We start from the raw sequence: 19,000 nt of genomic DNA, 5'->3' as shown, positions 1-19,000 counted from the left end.
CATTGTTTTCTTCTCGCAAGTTGCGTATGGTTTGGAAATTCCTTGAAGAACATTTACCAGAAATAGTTTGCCCTTCAACATTCAAAAAGCATTCCTCATATTTGTATATAGAAAAACATTTTCTGCATACAACAAATTTTAAAAAAAATGTCTTTTTTAAGACCTAACTTTTTCCATAACAAATAGACTGATCCAGGAAAAACTGCAGCAAAACTTGAAAAAATGACAGATTCTTCGCCCAGCTGACTAAAAAATGTCCACAAAAATGATAACAAATGATTCATAGCAGAATCGGGAAGTGCAGATACAGCTTGCCATGTACACTAAAACATACAAAACCATATCAAAAGTGTTCCTAACTTTACATTTTTATTTGGAACATTCTCCACATGCGTATTGTTATCTGTGGTATCACCTGTCTGCAAGTCTAAATCTATATCATCGATGGATATGTTATTCCAAACTTCCTCATCACTGTCCATATCATTGTCATGAAAATCTTGTGAAACATTTTTCTTAACATAAGAAGCAAAAACATCAGATAATCTATATGATGCAAGATTATCATCTGACGAAGATTGGTTATCTATAAGCTCACACATTTGTACATCTGGTTCCTTTTTAAAATCTGTTTTCGAACACTTCCAAAGTCTAGTACTACTCTCAAAATTTTCTTTTGTGTGCTGTTCAAAATACCTAATAGAAAAAGATTGTTTACAGCCAGGACATTCCTTTCTAGACAATTTCTTTCTATGAGCAATGTGAAAAAATGAGAGTTTACCTTTCTCTGACATTTTTGATAGCTATCAACACTTAAAGAATACAGAGTTCATAGTAAAAATAATTGAAACATCCATGGATACACTATGGCCTGCAAAATTTACAGTTTCTACATTTTTTGACTAAAAAAATGCAATGATCAGTAAATCTTAACAATTTGTCTCTTTTGTGTTGCTCATCCTCTAGGATCTTCTTAAGTTTAACCACTTCTCTGTCCTCTGCTCCAAACAGTTCTTGAGCTGTCCTGTTTCTTTTTGCCACACATGTATCGTCAATTCTGATTCCCCTTTCTTTGATTTCCAGTTCAGTCTCCTTTTCTGTGGTATCAAAGGTGTCATCTACGATGTCCACTATAATTAAAATGTGAAGGATTGCAAAATGTGTATTGTGCTAACATATATTGTTATACTTTCATGTTAAATACTGAAATCTGATTGGTTAAGACACAGTTAATAATATTTTCTATTACCCTCAGCGTTAGCAACGCACTTAGCAACGGGTAACATTAAAAAATGTTAAATGCGCGAAAATTATGCGCGTACGGTTCGCTGTAGAATTCACGTTATTCCTATATAAAAGCAGTAAAATTTCTTAAAAATTTAGACATTCAGTATAACAAAATAAATAGTGCCTGTTTGGGAGGATAACAGTTGAAATTGACACCCCTCGAAAACCATTGTCAACCTCCGCTTCGCGTTGGTTGACAATGGTTTTCTCTGGGTGTCAATTTCAACTGTTACCCTCCCAAACAGGCACTATTTATATAATGTAAATGTCCCTAATGTAACCACATTGTAAATAAAGGTCACATTCAAAAATTAACATACATATTTTACTGCTCATCAAAAGTTTAAGTATTCATATTTTTAACTGTAGGGTATCAATATAAATCTGCACAGAAAATATGAATTTAAGCCAAATCATACCAAAAAACTATGGAAGAAAAATACAAATGGGGATAGAAGAATTGGAAAAAAATTAACGCCAATAAAGGCATTCGTACCCGTTTGGGTTGCACCCAAACGTTATTAGCAATATACTTAAAATTCTTAGTATGATTCAACCTTATCCCATTGTGCTACTGAAATCTGAAAAAAATTACTTTTCACATGTCAAAATAATAATTTAATAAAGTTAGCAATTAACTTTATTATACTTTCATGTTAAATACTGAAATCTGATTGGTTTAGACGCAGTTGATAATCCGTTCTATTACCCTCAGCGTTAGCAACACACTTGGCAACGGGTAACACAACGAAATGTTACATGCGCGTAAATTATGCGCGTACGGTTCGCCGTAGAATTCACTTCATTTCTATATAGAAAAAGTAATTTTTTTTTTTAAAAATAAGACATTCAGTATAATAAAATAAATATTGCCTGTTTGGAAGGGTAACTTTTGAAATTGACACCGCTTCGCGTTGGTTGACAATAGTTTTCTCGGGGTGTCAATTTCAACAGTTACCCTCCCAAACAGGCACTATTTATATATTATAATTTAAAATTTATATTTACAGTTCATAGGAGAGACAGTTTCAAACTTTTCTGGTTTGCTAGTTTCTTTCCTTGCCTTTTCCAGTCTTTTATTACGTCTTTTTTCCCTTCTTTTCTGCCCTTTTTCATTGGTGGAATGTCGACCCATTTTATCTATAAAAAATAATGTTCACATTAGATAACTATAGACTAGTTAGAAATTTTATAGCTATTATTCTCAGTTCTTACTGCACACTAAAAAGTTTTGATTCCATGACAATGTATGCAGTCACTTGCTAGTCTGAAAGATCTGCTCTTTGCTGGTCTGCATGATCTTCCCTTTGATGGCAAATAAATGTGAAATAAAACTAAACAACCTACTGGAAATTATTACAAGGTTAGCTTTTTAAAAAGCTAAGAAATTCAGCGAGCTGAATATCAATTTTTAGGTCAAAAGAGAATATGCAATCTATTTAATATACCAAATACATGTATAGTCTCCAGAACAATTATGATATGCAAATTTACATTTATAAAATGCAGTTGTACTTAGTTTGCACATTTTTTTATGACTGAAGAAGTGCATAACATCGGGGGTAAGGGGAGGCCTGACCCCCCCCCCCTATTAGTTCCTCACAAAAAAAAACATTTTTCATGATTTTTAAAGAGGTTTCCCTATTATTTAAGGTGGTATGGGACACCTGTTGCTATTAATGTGAATCAAAGTACATTAAAACTGAAATTCTTTCACTAGTGTAGAACTTTCCAATTTTACAATATTTAACCTAAAAAGGTTTTAAAAATTTATGGAAAGGGAAAATTTTTAAAATCCCCATGGCAGCAGTATTGGAACTCCTGATTTACAGATCCGCAGTGAACCCTACGCTGTTATAAAGTTGTATTTCGATTTTGGAAAATAAACTGTTGATAACATTATACTTGATTTTATTGTTTATTTCAATAATTAATATGTCACAGCATGGACTTTACCACCTTAAAGGAACTTCACGCTACCAGCACCCCTCCCCCTCCCACACACTGATATATTGGACGGTTGAGTATTGCAAATGATTGCTCTCAATAATTCGTGGTCCCTTGTAGCAAACAACTATATCAATATCAGGTATTCCAAACCGTGGCTCCAGACGATGACAGCGGACACAAAATACATGATACAAAAGTGTAACTGCGAAGTTTGACCAAAAGAAACTGACCATTTTCATAACTTATGCGAATTTCTTTAATAGTAACAACTGACTGTTTAATTCCTTCCCAGAATATCAATTTACGCAAGTGCATTTAAAGTTTCATTCTAATATCTTAATTACATGTAGCTAACTAATAATCAAAAATGTACAAAAGATCCTAATAACAAAATCCCAAGCTTTTCATACAGTTCTCCAGACTTGTTAATGACAATTTCATCTGGTCACCACACAGCATAATTATTTACAGTGTCTACAGACTCTCTAACCTCCCTGACCTAATTTGCTGCTTCTGCTAACATTAATGATGCAACATCCCTTGACTTGATGAACTCTTTACAACCATTGGTTAGCAGCTAGTAACCTCCATGCAGTTCGTAGACCTAAGTTCATGAGATAACATTCTGGCTACCACATTTAATTGACCACAAAGCTGTGGCCCCAATTTTTACATTTACACATTCTCTCTCTCTCTCTCTCTCTCTCTCTCTCTCTCTCAATTTTAAATTGTGAACTGAATATAATATAACAATGTTTACTTTAATGACCGCAGCATGACTTTAGTGAAATTAATAATAAAAATTATAACAGAACCAACAATCATTTATACACTATGACTGGAATTTTATTTGTTATTAATTTTCAAGGCATCATGGTATTGTCAGCAGTCAATAAAAATATATGTAGGGCCAGAGGGCTATAATAAGCAGTGCCTGCTGCCTAATCCTCTCCAATATATTATATTGAATAAATTATTGTTTATTTATATGTTTACTGGAGACTGTGAGAGAGAGAGAGAGAGAGAGAGATAGCTTCAGAAGGGGGTGGGCTGAACCCCCCGCCCCTTACAATAAAAAAATGAATTTGGAAGGAGTTCTCCCCACTTTTTGGTTAGAGAGAGAGAGAGAGAGAGAGAGAGCATGTGGAGCAGCTCAATGCTTGTTAAGAGTTCATCAGGTCAAGGGATGTTGTGTCAGAGGCAGCTAATTAGGTCATGGGGTAAGAGAGTCTGCAGACTCTATAAATAATTATGCTGTGTGGTGACAAAATGAAAATGTCATTAACAAGTCTGGAGAACTGTATGAGGATGCTATGGTTAGAAAGGCATTTTTATGAGGTTAGGGAAGGTGAAAATAACGAAGTGGATAAGTTATTATGATTAGCGGACATAACCAATTCATTTGTAGTTTTTCTAAAAGGACTTAACTGCTTAATAAAGAATGATTTAACGTTGTTACAAATGTTTAAATAATTATAAAGTGAAATAATAAATAAAATATCACTTAACACCTAGAACTTCACTCAGTATAGGCCTACATGTACGACTGCTGTTTCACCTATATTACAAAACAAAAATGCGTAGTATTCGATCGAGAGTATCATAGTTTTTGAAGGATTTTTAAACACATGCACACACACACTCATGATCATATCTACAAATATTTCGACCCGTAATTCATTATTTAAATACTGTACCAGTAATCTAATTAATTGTTCCTAGAGAGAGAGAGAGAGAGAGAGAGAGAGAGATCTCCTACCTCTTCAAATCTGTTGACTCTTCGGAACTGTTTATTACATCGTTTTGATGTGCGATGTGCAGACAATGCATTGGGCGCGGTCTGATTTTTCCGCCAAAATATTGATGAAGCTGGTGATGCATATTTAGTTTCGTATAGTCAAAGTTAGTAAAAGAATAAGGGGAGTCGAGAGAGAAAAATACGCTGTCAATATATATAACGTTTATTCCAGTACGCATAAACTGAAAATGAAGTAAAAAATGATCGAAATATGGATGTATTTTAATTGTAATAGTTATACGAAAATGATAGTCATTAATATTTGGCGCAAAGTCTTTGGCGCAAATTCTAAGTTGCGGCAAAAGTGTTCCAAAAGTGTTAACATCTCGTGGTTTTCACAGTAGTTGAAATTCGTTATGTCTAATTCCGAAGCCGTAGCATTCTCCTCAGGAGATAGTTTCCATCCGTCGAATGCATCGGAAAACGACAGCAGTCAGGAAGACGATTCTGTGTATTCAGAATTCCTCAGGAAACGAAAACCGAGGACAAGCACACCATCAGCTTCAAAAACTTCTAAACAGAGACGCAGCAGAGTAGTGAGTATTTTGTCTGGTCATTGACTTATTACATCTTAATTGTAAGATACTTTGACTGACTTTAAGAAGAAGAAGGGGGGGGGGGGGGTCACGGAACCCCCCTCTTCCAACTACTCATAGTCATACATTTGTTTACTTTCAACTTTGTTCTTATTAATTTATAATGTATGCTGCATGCTAATCACTTTCTCATGCCTTAATTAAAAACACAGGTGTTTATGTCTTTTATTTATTTATTTGTTTTTGAACTTTTCTTTTTCTACATACTATTTACTAGTTTCTCTCTCTCTCGCTCTCTCTCTCTCTCTCTCTCTAGCCTTAGTCTGTTTCTTAATACAGTAAGATGCATCCTGTACAAATCAAGCAGTTGTGCTTATAAATTTATTTTCTCTGGCAGTAATATTGAATCAGAAATGCATGGAATTTATTGAATGAAAAAAAAAAGCAGAATGTAATCTATTTCTGAAATATACACCTTTGTACCTGTAACATCTTCATTTGTTTATCTTTTATTAAGAATTACAACTACAATGAAGGCAGTATCTGTCATGGGCATGGCAATATCTTTCATGGACCCCTGACTTTATTGTAAATTTATATACAGCGATAAATTCAATAATTTACAATACTTAATTAAGTAAATAATAACTGAGTCGACCAAAAAAAAACCCATTAAGTGTAGATTTTCAAAATGAAAAGATTTTATTTGCAAAATATACAAAAGCATATAGAGACACATAAAATTAAATTGCTTTGAACAATTTTTTCAACTTTTCATTTTTTTGTAGAATCGGATAATTGACTACCTCAGGTCAATAGATAAGAAGATTGACTGTTTGTCGACAGAAGTAAAAAAACTCAGGGAGGAGATTTTCTCAAGCAAAGACTGTAGAAGGAAGGAAGACCCGAAACCTACCATACCTCCAAGAATCAGAGTAAGCTTATATGTAAATGTGATTTATTTATGCAGTAAAAAGATAAACTTTAAAGAGGTAAAGCACTCTTTTCATTTGATATTGCACCATTCAACCTACTTTTGGCTCTGTCAACATGAGAAGCAATTTTCAGAGACAGATAATTCTTATTTTTTTTATAAATTAGATATGATAACATGACTTAAATTACATGCATGTGAAAACTTAAAATGTTGAGTCCTTATACCTATCACATTTTTTCCCAACAGACAGCAGTTCATGATGCATACAAGCATGCTATAGAGGATGGTTCTGAAGAATGGGTGACCAAAATGGCAGACAAAAAAATGAAGTAAAAAGCATTTTTTGTTCATATCTACATTTATAAGTTCTTAAAAATTCAAATCATCCATGTCAGTGCTTACTATTTTACAAGCAATGCCATTTAAATGTAAAGAATGTTAAAGACTGTTTTCTATTATAATAATTTTAAGCTACTAAGTTCTGAAATCTCTTTGTTATATATAATTTCTTATTTACATGTATAATTATATCTATAACAAAGCTTTAGTTATTTTTATTTTTAATTGTTGGAGCATTACATTTGGAAAATCATGAGTTAACACAATTATATAAATTCTTAAAGGGTCTCATCTGATGAAAATAAGGAGACAACTGAAGCGGTAAGGCGCTTTGTGAAGGGACTTTACCCCGAGGTTCAGGATGGTGTAATCCAAGGTATGATGTTCAAGTACATGTAATATATACATACAAGATACATTAATTTTGACAACACTTTAAACTATTTGTTTTTTAATGAATTGCTTCTGCATACTTTTAGTATTGAGATGGTTTCTTATTCATCCAAAATTACTCTATACAGATTTATTTCACATAATGTTATGCTTATACTCATTCTAATTACATGTATTAATTCATCATGGAAACCCATTGCTCTCTCTCCTACACACTGCCCATTGGTTGAAAGCAGTGTAACGGAGAGAAAACCTGTGTGTTCTGATGATGATCTTAATTATGATTAGTGATATATGTATTTATATTATATTTCCTTTCAATATACATTGTGTGTATGTACCCTTTATTTCAATTTTTAGCTGCTGTGGGGAGGTACTTTGACTCCATATCTCAAAAAACCCACAAAGAGTCTACAGGAAAAGTAGACAAGCACAAAATGAAAATGCTTCATTATAGCAGAAGAAAAAGGGTAAATGAATTTCTTGTAGCTTATGTTATATTGAATAGATAAGTTGATTTAAGTTTATTTTTGAGCCATATGGTGTATAAAATTTCAAAGATAAGAAGAAGAAAATTTTAAGCTTAATGAAAACATTGCATACTACAGTTGTCAACAAAGATTGCTTGTACATTTACTAATTGTTTTTTTTATAGTAAAGAGAATGAAGTCTTCATATTATTTGCATGTGGTGTAGATTTTTTCCTCCTATTGCATTTATATTTTCTCTGTAGAAATTGCAGTGGAGAACATCCATGATCTCAAAAAAAACTGGCTGGGATGAAGAGAAAAAGAGGCGTGTCCGTGATGCCATGGACATTACGTACATGTCCTCGGAGGAAGAGGTAAATAGTGATGAGGACTCCTTCTTTACTGTCAAACCTCTGCCGTGGAGATCTGAGGAGTTCAGCGGGATTATTGCAGAGCTGGACTCCAAGTTCGAAAAGACTCAGTCAAGTCGCTCTCGAAGACAAAAAATAAAAAGAGTCAAGGGCAATAACCCCTCTGAAAGACCAAAACCCACTCTCAGAGATTGGCATGAGTGGGTGTTTGTATAAATGCTCCTACAGTAGAACAAGGTTAGAGCAGATACTCCAGTCAAAAATTTGTAAATAAAGTCATGCCAGTTTTACTTTTATTCCTCTTACCCGTATCTTTAACAGTGTAAATTCCATTATAAATTTATATTAAGATATAAACTATTACAGTAACAATGAATCATTATAAATGGGAGGTAGCATATTTTCTCTCTGTTGTATTATTTTTTTTTAATAAATAACAAAAGCGGAGCCGCCCCCTCCCCCCCCCCCCCCCCTGTTGGAATGGGAATCCTGTTGTAGTGGGCATATTGGCTAATTTGGCGGGGAAGAGGATTGTGGTGGTGTTTTTTTTTTTACTCTCTCTCTCTCTCTCTCTCTCTCTCTCTCTCTGTGTCACTCCTCTCTCTTTTCGCGCGCGAGCCTGCATCTTTTACATGTTGCCGCCCCTCAAAAAAAAACAGGATCAGTACAAATATGGCGTTGTTTCGATCAACATGGCTGCTCATCTTTGTTGTGCATGGCGCATATTTACACTGTTCTCCCGCAACAATTTGTTGCGAGGAAGACTTCGTCTCGTGTATGGGGGAATGTGAGTGTATTTTCTTTGCGGTGGGGATGACCGGGGGTGCCGGTACACTCCACATCCGATTTGGCGAAGGGGTGCGCCGGGTTGAATTTAGTTTCAATAAACTAACTCTGACGGACATCGGCGATGTCCACCCCGCTAGAAGTAAGTGTGTCCACCCCCATCACCCCCCCCCCCCCCGTTTATTCATACTACTATTTTTTTTCTTTTACAATGCATAATTAATATTATTCTGATTTTTATTTTTTAGTCGATTTGTCCGAGCCAGCTCAAAGTACCAAATCTGGTAAATATTTCTTTCTCTATTTCGATAAATTGATCATTTAACATCCATCAATGCATATAAGTTATAGCCGTGTCCCCCCCCCCCCCCTTCACCCCAATAACAAATCAATTATAGTCTAGTCATATGTTGTTTTTTTCCCCCTCTGTAGACCAGGGAGATGAGACTACACCCCCGTCCTCCAGTCCCCGTCGCACTACGCATGGTAAGTATATATATATATATATATATATATATATATATATATATATATATATATATCTAAGAGAGAGAGATTTAATACCCCCCCCATTACATATTAATTATAGTCGTAAGTTTTTCTATTTTTCCCCCCTCTGTAGACCAGGGAGATAAGACTACACCCCCGTCCTCCAGTCCCCGGCGCACTACGCATGGTAAATATATTTTTTTTCTAAAAGAAAAGAATTTTTTTAATAAAACACCCCCCCCCCCCCCTCCCCTCCCATTTTATATTAATTAGAAGAATTGTGTTTTCTTATAGATCACGCTGAGACTTCCCGGGTGTCCTGGACATCATCATCATGATCAACCTCCGGTAATGCTATATATATATATATATATATATATATATATATATATATATATATGGGGGGGTAGCGATGTATTGAATTACCTTCTCTTTCTCCAATCTTCCTTCATGCTCTAATCTCTGGTTTTTTGTAGTAGTAGACGGTACCGCCGTTCAGGAGTCAATCACAGGTAAATATATATGATAATACATTGTTTTTTTTTTGGGGGGGGGAGGAAACGGGGGGGGGGGGGTGGTTGTTGTTATTGGTTTTTTTTATTTAATTATTAAAATGACGTGGGTTTTTTTCAGGAGAGATCACGTTGCCTCCTACGGCAGTTTTAATTATTTCTAGTAAGTACTTTTACACACATCTATTTATTATTTATTGTCTTATTTTTTATAATTACATTTTTTTTTAAATTAATTTTTTTAACAAACAGATAACATTTGAGACTCCCACCGATTAGTATATCTAAGTTTTTATCCTTATTATGCATTCCTATTGCTGTAGTGCTTGTCCTACTTTTTAAATATTATAAACGCACGCATCGTCCTACACGCTCTGCATCAACACAATTAGAGACTATATATATATATCAACTACAGTTTAACTTCATTCATTCATTCGTATATACGACTTTTTTTGTAGGTGTTTTGTCATTCGTCGTTCTGTTTGGTATGTGTCTCTGTGTTTTTGTCGTCGTTGTCGCGGTTCCCCTCCTCCCCCTGGTGATATCGAAATGAACTATCATCACCCGCCCTTGTCTGGAGAGGGGGACGGCGACTCTGTCGTGTCTGATATGTCTGATGTGGTGTTTCATCGTGCTAAGAATGTTTAAAGCTGCTTGGTCCGATTTTATATCAAATTTTATGCACGCTTTTAAACGATGGCTATGCTTAGTATATATATAATAATAGACATTGCAGTAGTTTTACCCGTCAATTATGCCAAATTTCAATGAAGAAAAATACGTACAAAATTTGCTAACAAAACAAACCGACATTAAAAGGTACCGCGTTATTTCGCCTCACATGTTAAATTTCACCCCTGACAACGAGACGGGTATGGTTGTATTACGAATTTGAAATCGCTTTAAATAAAGGTCGAAATGATCAGACAAATTACAAATAAACATGTGTACGTTTTGTTAGCCAATATTTCTAAAGTCTGCTTTCTTTACAATCGATGCATAGCATGCGGGTTGAATAACCCCAATCATTCGGGGGGACGAAACCATGCAGTTTCCTTTTCTAAACATTCCCGTGATGCATTTTAGTTTGTTTTTTCGTTTGCCCAAAGAGAAATTACTTTTATTTACTTTGAATATTTCTAACTTTGAAAGGAGACTGGTTCTGCTGGTGTAAATAGGAGAAAGTCCATAACTTTCTAAGATAAATGATTTGTAGGAAAAACAATTTGATACTGTAATTACAAAAAAATCGGACCAAGCAGCTTTAAATGTCTTAATTTTTTGGGTACATTTATTTTTCCTTTATAGTTGTTGTCCTGTTTTTGTCCGTGTTTTGTTTAAGTTGTCCCGCGTCTGAGGAGGAGGAGGCTGAGGAGGTGTTGGAGGTAGGGAGGCGTCCCTATCGAAACCCAAGGTTGCCCACCTGTGAAAGCACACGCTCAGACGCCATTAAATTATATATATATATATATATATATATATATATATATATATATATATATATATATATTTTTTTTTTTTTTTCTCTCATCTGTGTTGTAACTATTTTATGTTTCATTTATTTACTTTTATGTTGAATGTAAAAATAGTTTATATATATGTATATATATATATATATATATATATAAATATATATATATATGTTAAATAATGTAGCTCTCCGGGAAAAAAATATTGACAGACCGGAGAGCTACAGGGCCACCCATTGAAAAAATTGTATATTTATTGCGCAGAAAAACGTGAGCTAGTTTTGGACTGAGTTACCTTTTTTATACGCAAATTCTGTGAAAACAATTAGTGCCATTATATTCTTCATGCATTTACTACTGATATCGTCTCTTCACTTGCCCCGGATAGTCTTATAAACACCATTATCAGTCCCGTAAATTCATATGGTGCACTTTGTTTACATGTAAAAATGGCGACTCTCGGTCTCGATGTAAATTCAACATACTTGATTTTCCGAGGTCGGTAGCGTGTTTCTGAGAAAGTCTGAGGTAAATAAAGAGGCGATATCAGTAGTAAATTGTATGAAGAATTTACTAAAATATAAATGCCATCCAAAAGTAAAAAATATAAAAATATCAAGAACCATGCTGGGACCCCCCCCCCAAAGAAAAAATTAAAACTTTTCTCCAATCATTCTGAATGGTAAACAAAATGAATATTACCCATTTCAAGGTAGTTTGATATGGACATACATGTATATGATTGAGTGTTTTAATCGTAAATTTATGCGGAAACTTTCTAATATTTAAAAAAAAAATTACACATTGTTAAAATCATTTTCTTAGGATAAGTTGAGTTTCAATTCATTTCAGATATGTTGAGCTTTAAAATAGAAATAAGTGAAAACAGAAACTAACCCCGTTGAACTAGGGTGGGATCATATTCTGCATTGCTCGGATCCAAAAAAAATTGATGTTCCGGAGAAGAGTTGATACAATCTATAGAATTTAGGTTTGAAGGAGTAATTTGACAAATAATCATTTACAGGAATTAGTGTTTTGGAGGGAGGTTTCAGTCCTGAGTTTCTAGACGAGGCACTGAACTTCTCAGAAAACTCTGAATATTGGGATCAATTTCGCAAGGAACTTAACAGAGTGGGTCGTTTAACTGTAAGTATTTATTAGTGTTTGTTTTAGAAGTTCCTTAATATATATTTAAAGTAAATTGCTATGAAATTCCTAATGTCCCAGGCAGAGGAAGAATAAAACAGAAGTTCACGAAAAGAGACAGGCGACGTACGAAAGAAAGAAAGAGGTGAGAACATATGCAAATGCAGATTAGATCATAACAGTTGTTGTAGACCACTTCAGGTACATGATTACTTGACCGTTTAGAACGCTATCAAGCAAAGACAACACACGGAAAATGAGTTCCATTTTTATAGAATATGGTTTACTACAAATCACTCAATGATACAAAGGAAATGAATTTAAAAGCGATTTTGAAAACCTTGGTCAGAGATATACGAGGAAGACCATGCCATCCTTAATGCCAGAGTACAAGTGACAGATCTCACAGGTCACTGCGAAGAAAAAATACGGTTCATGGCATAAAAAAACCCCCAATTAACTGGGTCAAGTGTCTATCACAAGATCAATGCGAAGGGATTTCATTAATCGGTGTTTAAAATATGTCAACATTCCTACATTGTAAGTCATTGCTGAGAAGTATGTTTTTGAGCTAACAGGTTGTTAAAACATGGCTGATTCTAGTGAACAAGCTAGCATGGATGAACGCATTTCCATTCTGTTAAACAGTGATCATCATACATTACGTCCTGACTATAGATCATGGTGGAGACATTGATACCAAGTTTGGAGATTTCTTTGAAGAGACAGGAAAGTATTTTGATGAACTGATGCATTTATAGAAACATGGATAGATACTATATCTTAACGACTGCCAAATGAAACGGCAATTCTTAGTACTGAAACTCTTCGACTGAAATTTCAACCCAATGTCACATTAAAAAGAATCTGCATTTAAGTACTCCAGACGATTTAATGTCAAATTCCGTGTTCAGACGAGAGTGACAAAAGTCCATCATCAAGATGCTAGTCTCCAAGTATTTAAAGAGTTGTTGTGTTGATAATCGAGATATTACCACATTTATCTGTTTGGATGATGAAGCGATAATTCCTGTTGGTGAACCAGGCATACCAAAGGTGTTAAAGGACATAACAAAGTTCTTACCCCTGCTGATGGTCCACGTTTGGTGTGTATTGATCATGATTTCCATGCAGGTTGCATTGTTCCATCCGTGACATTTGTGTCCAAGATTCCTCGACATAGTAACGATAGTTTTTACAAGTGAAAAGCAACAGGATCCTGTCTACATATTATGGACGAATTCGTTCGGTAATTCCATACCCGAAAACCAATGGAAACTAAACCATTTTGTAGTTTTTCTACCACTTGAGCCAGTGACTGTAAAGCACAGTTATGAGCTGGAAGAGGTTTTGAAGGAAGACGCTGGATAGGAAGAAGATGCCACTTCTTTTATTGTGGCTTTTGAAAACAACATGGTGAGAATATTTATAATACAATTATGTATTCAGTATTTAGTTAAAGTTTGTTTAATAAAAAGTATAACAGGAACATACTAATATGGATTTTGAGGAATCCGCTTCAGAAAGCCTTGACATTTCAACTCAATTATCAAACTTGGTAACAAACAGGGGTTTTCCTACTATTTGTAAACTGGGTCCAGGCCGGGTCCGCAGAAATGGGAAAATTGATGCGAAACTGTTGAAATTGAGAAAATAATTTCAAAATGGATCAATAGTTTCATTGTTGTCCCCCGCCGCAACGCGGAGCGGGGACATAGAAATGCCGAGCGTCCGTCCGTGGGTCCGTGTGTTCGTCCATCACACTTTTTTGTAAGCGCTCTCATGCCTACAAATTTTGACGGATGTTCATTAAATTTATACTAAATGTTTATACCACTATTACCTTGGTCAAGATCGAAAATCAGTATTGGTCGTTACTTTTTGTTGGCGTTATGGGACTTTGACCACAATAATGACTCCGTTTTATCCAAAAATTTAACCTTGTAAGCGCTCTCATGTCTACAAATTTTGACAGATTTTCATTAAATTTATACCAAATGTTTATACCACTATTACCTTGGTCAAGATCGAAAATCAGCATTGGTCGTTACTTTTTGTTGGTCGTTATGGGACTTTGACCACAATAATGACTCCGTTTTATCCAAAAATTGACCTTGTAAGCGCTCTCATGTCTACAAATTTTGACAGATTTTCATTAAATTTATACCAAATGTTTATACCACTAATGCTTTGGTCAAGTTCGAAAATCAGCATTGGTCGATACTTTTTGTCGGAATTATGGGACTTTTAATATTATACCAAATGTTTATACCACTAATACCTTGGTCAAGTTCCTGGTTGTTGAGTTGGACAGTTGAATAACCTGCAAGGTTCAACATTGATTACAGGGACATTTTTCTCTTTTATTGTCTTTGAAAAAAGTCAACAGCTTTTTCCAACAACTCCTCTAATAACATTTCTGGCCCCTCCTTGCACGCACGCATTATCGCATCCAAGTTTTCCTGTGGCAAGGAGCTTCTTTTGGGGTGCAAATATTATTCTTAAGGCCGATTCCCCTCGCAACCACTGCAATAGAGGCAGGAATCAGTGTTGCATACAGGATTAAAGTGTAAACAAACTCTTGGAAAACAAGTCTTCAGCACTTCCATCTTGATGAAAATTTTTGGATGTGTAAAAAAAACCTAAACTGTTAAGTGTTTACAGATAATTTTAACTTTTGAATTTCTTTTAATTCTGTAGCATGAGTCCAACATATTGGGAAAGTTTTATGGAAGTGCCGCTGCTGATGTCTACAATGGTCATCGCACATATATACACTGTACCTGCTGATTTTGATAACAAACATGCTGTTGTTGCTGAATTGAAAGCTCACTTCATTTTTTTACTATTAAAATTAAACGCCTTCTACAAATAGTTAACTTCTTGATTAATACATGTAATGATATCATTTATTTCCTAATATAATGTTAGAAACTTTTGGTTTACATGAAACAGTTTTAAAATAGCCACAAAACCACTGACCATTTTACAGATTATCAAATTTCCTTAAACGCAGCCACTTTTGTCTTTGATGTTCTTTTTAGCTCCTAAGAATTAATCATTGACAAAAAAATGTTGCATTGTTGATTAATAAAATACTTATAAAAAATCAAAGTACTTAAGTACTGACGGTAGATGATTTTATCGATTATCATTTATTTTAAAATCAATCTTGCATGGCAATTAGTTTCTAGTTTGTATTTGAATTACGCACTTTTTTATTGTATGAATTTTTTAGACTTTTCCGACAAGAATTTCGAGCAACCCCATATGAATCATGGTGTGTAATATTTAAAGATAGATTTCAACTACTACTATGCATTAGCTATCGAAACAATTCTAAAAATTATATGGATCCAAGCACTATTAATATCGAACTCTAATACCGTTTAACTAGACGGTTGGCTGTCTCCGTTAATATCCGAGAAGCAAGAGAGTCCCCTCTCTGGTTGTCGCAGATTTACGGAGACAGCCGAGCATCTGGTGGAAAGAGATTATATTAACTCTGGCGTAGGAATAAAAGAGAAAACAAAAATATCTAAATTGTTCGTAGTATATAAAATTTAACTATTTTCAAAGTGTTTATAGATAAGTTTCCTTGAAAACTATGCATCAGCATATATTACAACGATTTTTGTTTATTATTTTCAAGAACTAATTCTTGTCAGCGGTGATGACTTGTGCTTGGGTCCAAACACTGTTTCACTTTCGGTGTGCCAGAGTAACTGCATAGGAGAGTTAATTAAATCAACTCCCAATAAATTTAGTTAAGACTTAAAGACAAAAAACCTCTATCTGGATGTATTTATATAAATATATTTTGGAGTGTTTTAATACTATTAATTAATTAATTAAATCTGTAAAGATTACATTCCTTACTTTTCAACATTAGTGTACAACATATAGAATAAAAAACATGAAAACTGTCATAAAATCATTAAATCTTGTCTGATCTTAAAAGAAATTGCAGGTGCACATCTTCAGATGGAGATCAACATATGTACAAATGTTTAGACTGTTTTATGAAGTAGTTAAAAACTTCTATAGGGGGGACAATGTTGCGTCTACAGACAGACGGACGGACAGATGGACAGGGTGAAACCAATATATCCCCCTAAACTTAGTTTGCGGAGATATAACAAGCAAAATGTTTTGAAGTATACAGTCATAAAGCTTTTTAAGATCAACAACCTTCTCAATAAGTTTTTGGTTGATTAAAAGAGAAAGGTGTCGATCAAGGTCGTCCAAAAAGGAAAAATTTGGATCTTTTGATGAAACATATACTCAACACATCTCTCTTTATCAGAGCTTCGACATCGAAATACGAACCGAACAAAACACGTTACTGAATATGTTACATTAGGACGGTGAAGCATGCAATTTTAAAACAAAGTTAGGTGGTAAAGAAAGGATTGCTAACCGTCACATTTTAGCTAGCATCCTCTTAGGTTAGTGTATGTCTGAGGACTAAGTACAATTCAGGGTGGGCCGAACAGGCAGAGGACTAAGGGGATTCAAGACGAGAGTTCCTTACCATCATTATTAAGGAAATCGAAGATATGATGTTAGATGAAGAGATAAACTTTGTTGCGTCGGATGAAAGAATTGCTTACTAGCACTTCTTTTTTGCTTGCATCCTCTTAGGTAGTCTACTGAGGATTTCCTTTATAGTACTAATTATTTACACTTTTTGTTGTTGTAAATTTTGGAGTGTCGTTGCATGTCTAGTAGGAGAAAGATCTGTTCAAGGTTGGCCGCTGGGGCTTAATATTGACTCCCTGATAAGTTCCAGGTAGTGAAATGAGAAGTCTGAAAGGACATAGATATTTCAAGTAAGTCGTATTTGTGTTTTATTTTTACATTTTCCTTTAACATCGAGTACTGGTAATCACCACTGTATTTAAGTAGGCCCGCTTTGTTTCTTACTTACTTACTGCCCGTGACACCTTTGGCGTATAGGGCAGTAACTCCATCCCTGTCTGTCACTGGCTAGCTTCTGGAGAGTGCCCCAGCTTTTCTGATGCTCTTTCATCTCGGCTTCCACTGTTCGCCGCCAGGTAACTTTTGGTCTCCCTCTCTTCCTTTTTCCTTCTGGTGTCCAGAAGAGGGCTGTCTTTATGATGGATTCAGGGTCCCTTCTGAGTATGTGGCCAATCCAGGTCCATCGTCTCCTGGTGATGATGGTGGCCATATCCTCCTGATCGCATCTGCTGAGAAGGTCTTGATTTGAAATGGTATTTGGCCAAAATACTTTTAGGATTCTTCTCAGGGACTTGGTGTGGAAAGTTTACAGTTTGTTAAGGTCGTTCTCTGTTATTCTCCAGCACTCTGAACCGTACAAAAGAATCGGTATGATGCAGCTTTTGTACAGTTTGAGCTTTGTCCTGTTGGTATACTGGCTGGATTTCCACACAGCTTGCAAGTTCTTAAATGCTGCTCTGGCTATGGCTAGTCTCTGCTGAATGTCCCTGTCTGCTCCACCATCTGTTGTGACAATACTCCCTAAATATGTAAAGTTGTTTGTAAATGGAAGGATGTGATTGTCCATTTTAATTCCTTGTGGGTTATTCACATTTAGGGTCATGACTTCAGTAATCTTGGCATTGATCTTCAGTCCAATGTTTCCAGCATACTCGTGGAGTCTATGTGTTTTGTCTTGGATGTGCTGATGGGAGTGGGAAAACAGGACAATATCATCGGCAAAGTCCAAGTCTTCAAGTGTTGTGAACGTTTGTTTCTTAATCAAATGTAAACCGATTGAGGATCGAAGAGCGCAGAACTGTGAAAACAGAAGAAAATAAATATTTATTAGATAATACATATTTTGTTCACATATATAAAGAATAAAAGAATGTAAAAGCATTAACAAAATTAATGTAAAGTAAATCATGCATTATTTAAGCACGAGTTTCCCTAACATACCCGCGTATGTTTAGTTTCAGAGTACCTGTTTGCATGGTGTCTGAAAGGGAATATGAAATATGTAACAGCAAAAATGATAACAATTATCCAGAACAGGATTGTAAACTTGGAAATTTTAGGGGCATAAAAAACCAAACTAGTGATGGCCATGTACACTGCATGATTGTCATAGCAATTATATGAATATCACGGTATATATAGACTAGAAAGTTGGTGGAAGGGATTCATTTCATAACTGTAAAATTGCATTTCAAATTGATATTTAATGATTAAAATAAAAACCATGTTTAATACTGTTGTGGTCTTACTGACATAAATGGTTTTTGAATGGTTCCTTTGCATGTTATAATGCCCCAGAATGTTTAAATGGACATTAACTGAATGTTTAAATGGACTATAACTGAATGTTTAAATTGACATTAACTGAATGTTTAAATGGAAATGAGATGAATAATTTTTTTTAAATGGTAGTCCTTCCACTTGATTATTTTTTTTACAAAAGACCTGTTACATGACCTCTGTATAAATAACGCGTCATCAGTGGACCTTGTTTCTGTTACATGAACTCTGTATAAATAACGCGTCATCA

At 34.8% G+C, this 19,000-nt stretch overlaps 2 pseudogenes; one reads left to right on the top strand and one right to left on the bottom strand.

Annotated features, from left to right (window-relative positions):
- The window catches only part of LOC128174582 (uncharacterized), a 130,935-nt pseudogene that overhangs the window by 42,397 nt on the left and 69,538 nt on the right, over positions 1–19,000 (bottom strand).
- On the top strand, positions 5,392–8,297 carry LOC128173301 (uncharacterized; annotated as a pseudogene).

This window comes from Crassostrea angulata, chromosome 2 (genome assembly GCF_025612915.1).
Source record: "Crassostrea angulata isolate pt1a10 chromosome 2, ASM2561291v2, whole genome shotgun sequence".
NCBI classification, from domain to species: Eukaryota; Metazoa; Mollusca; class Bivalvia; order Ostreida; family Ostreidae; genus Magallana; species Magallana angulata.
The sequence above is the reverse complement of the archived record's forward strand: the minus strand, read 5'-3'. Positions and strand labels throughout refer to the sequence as shown.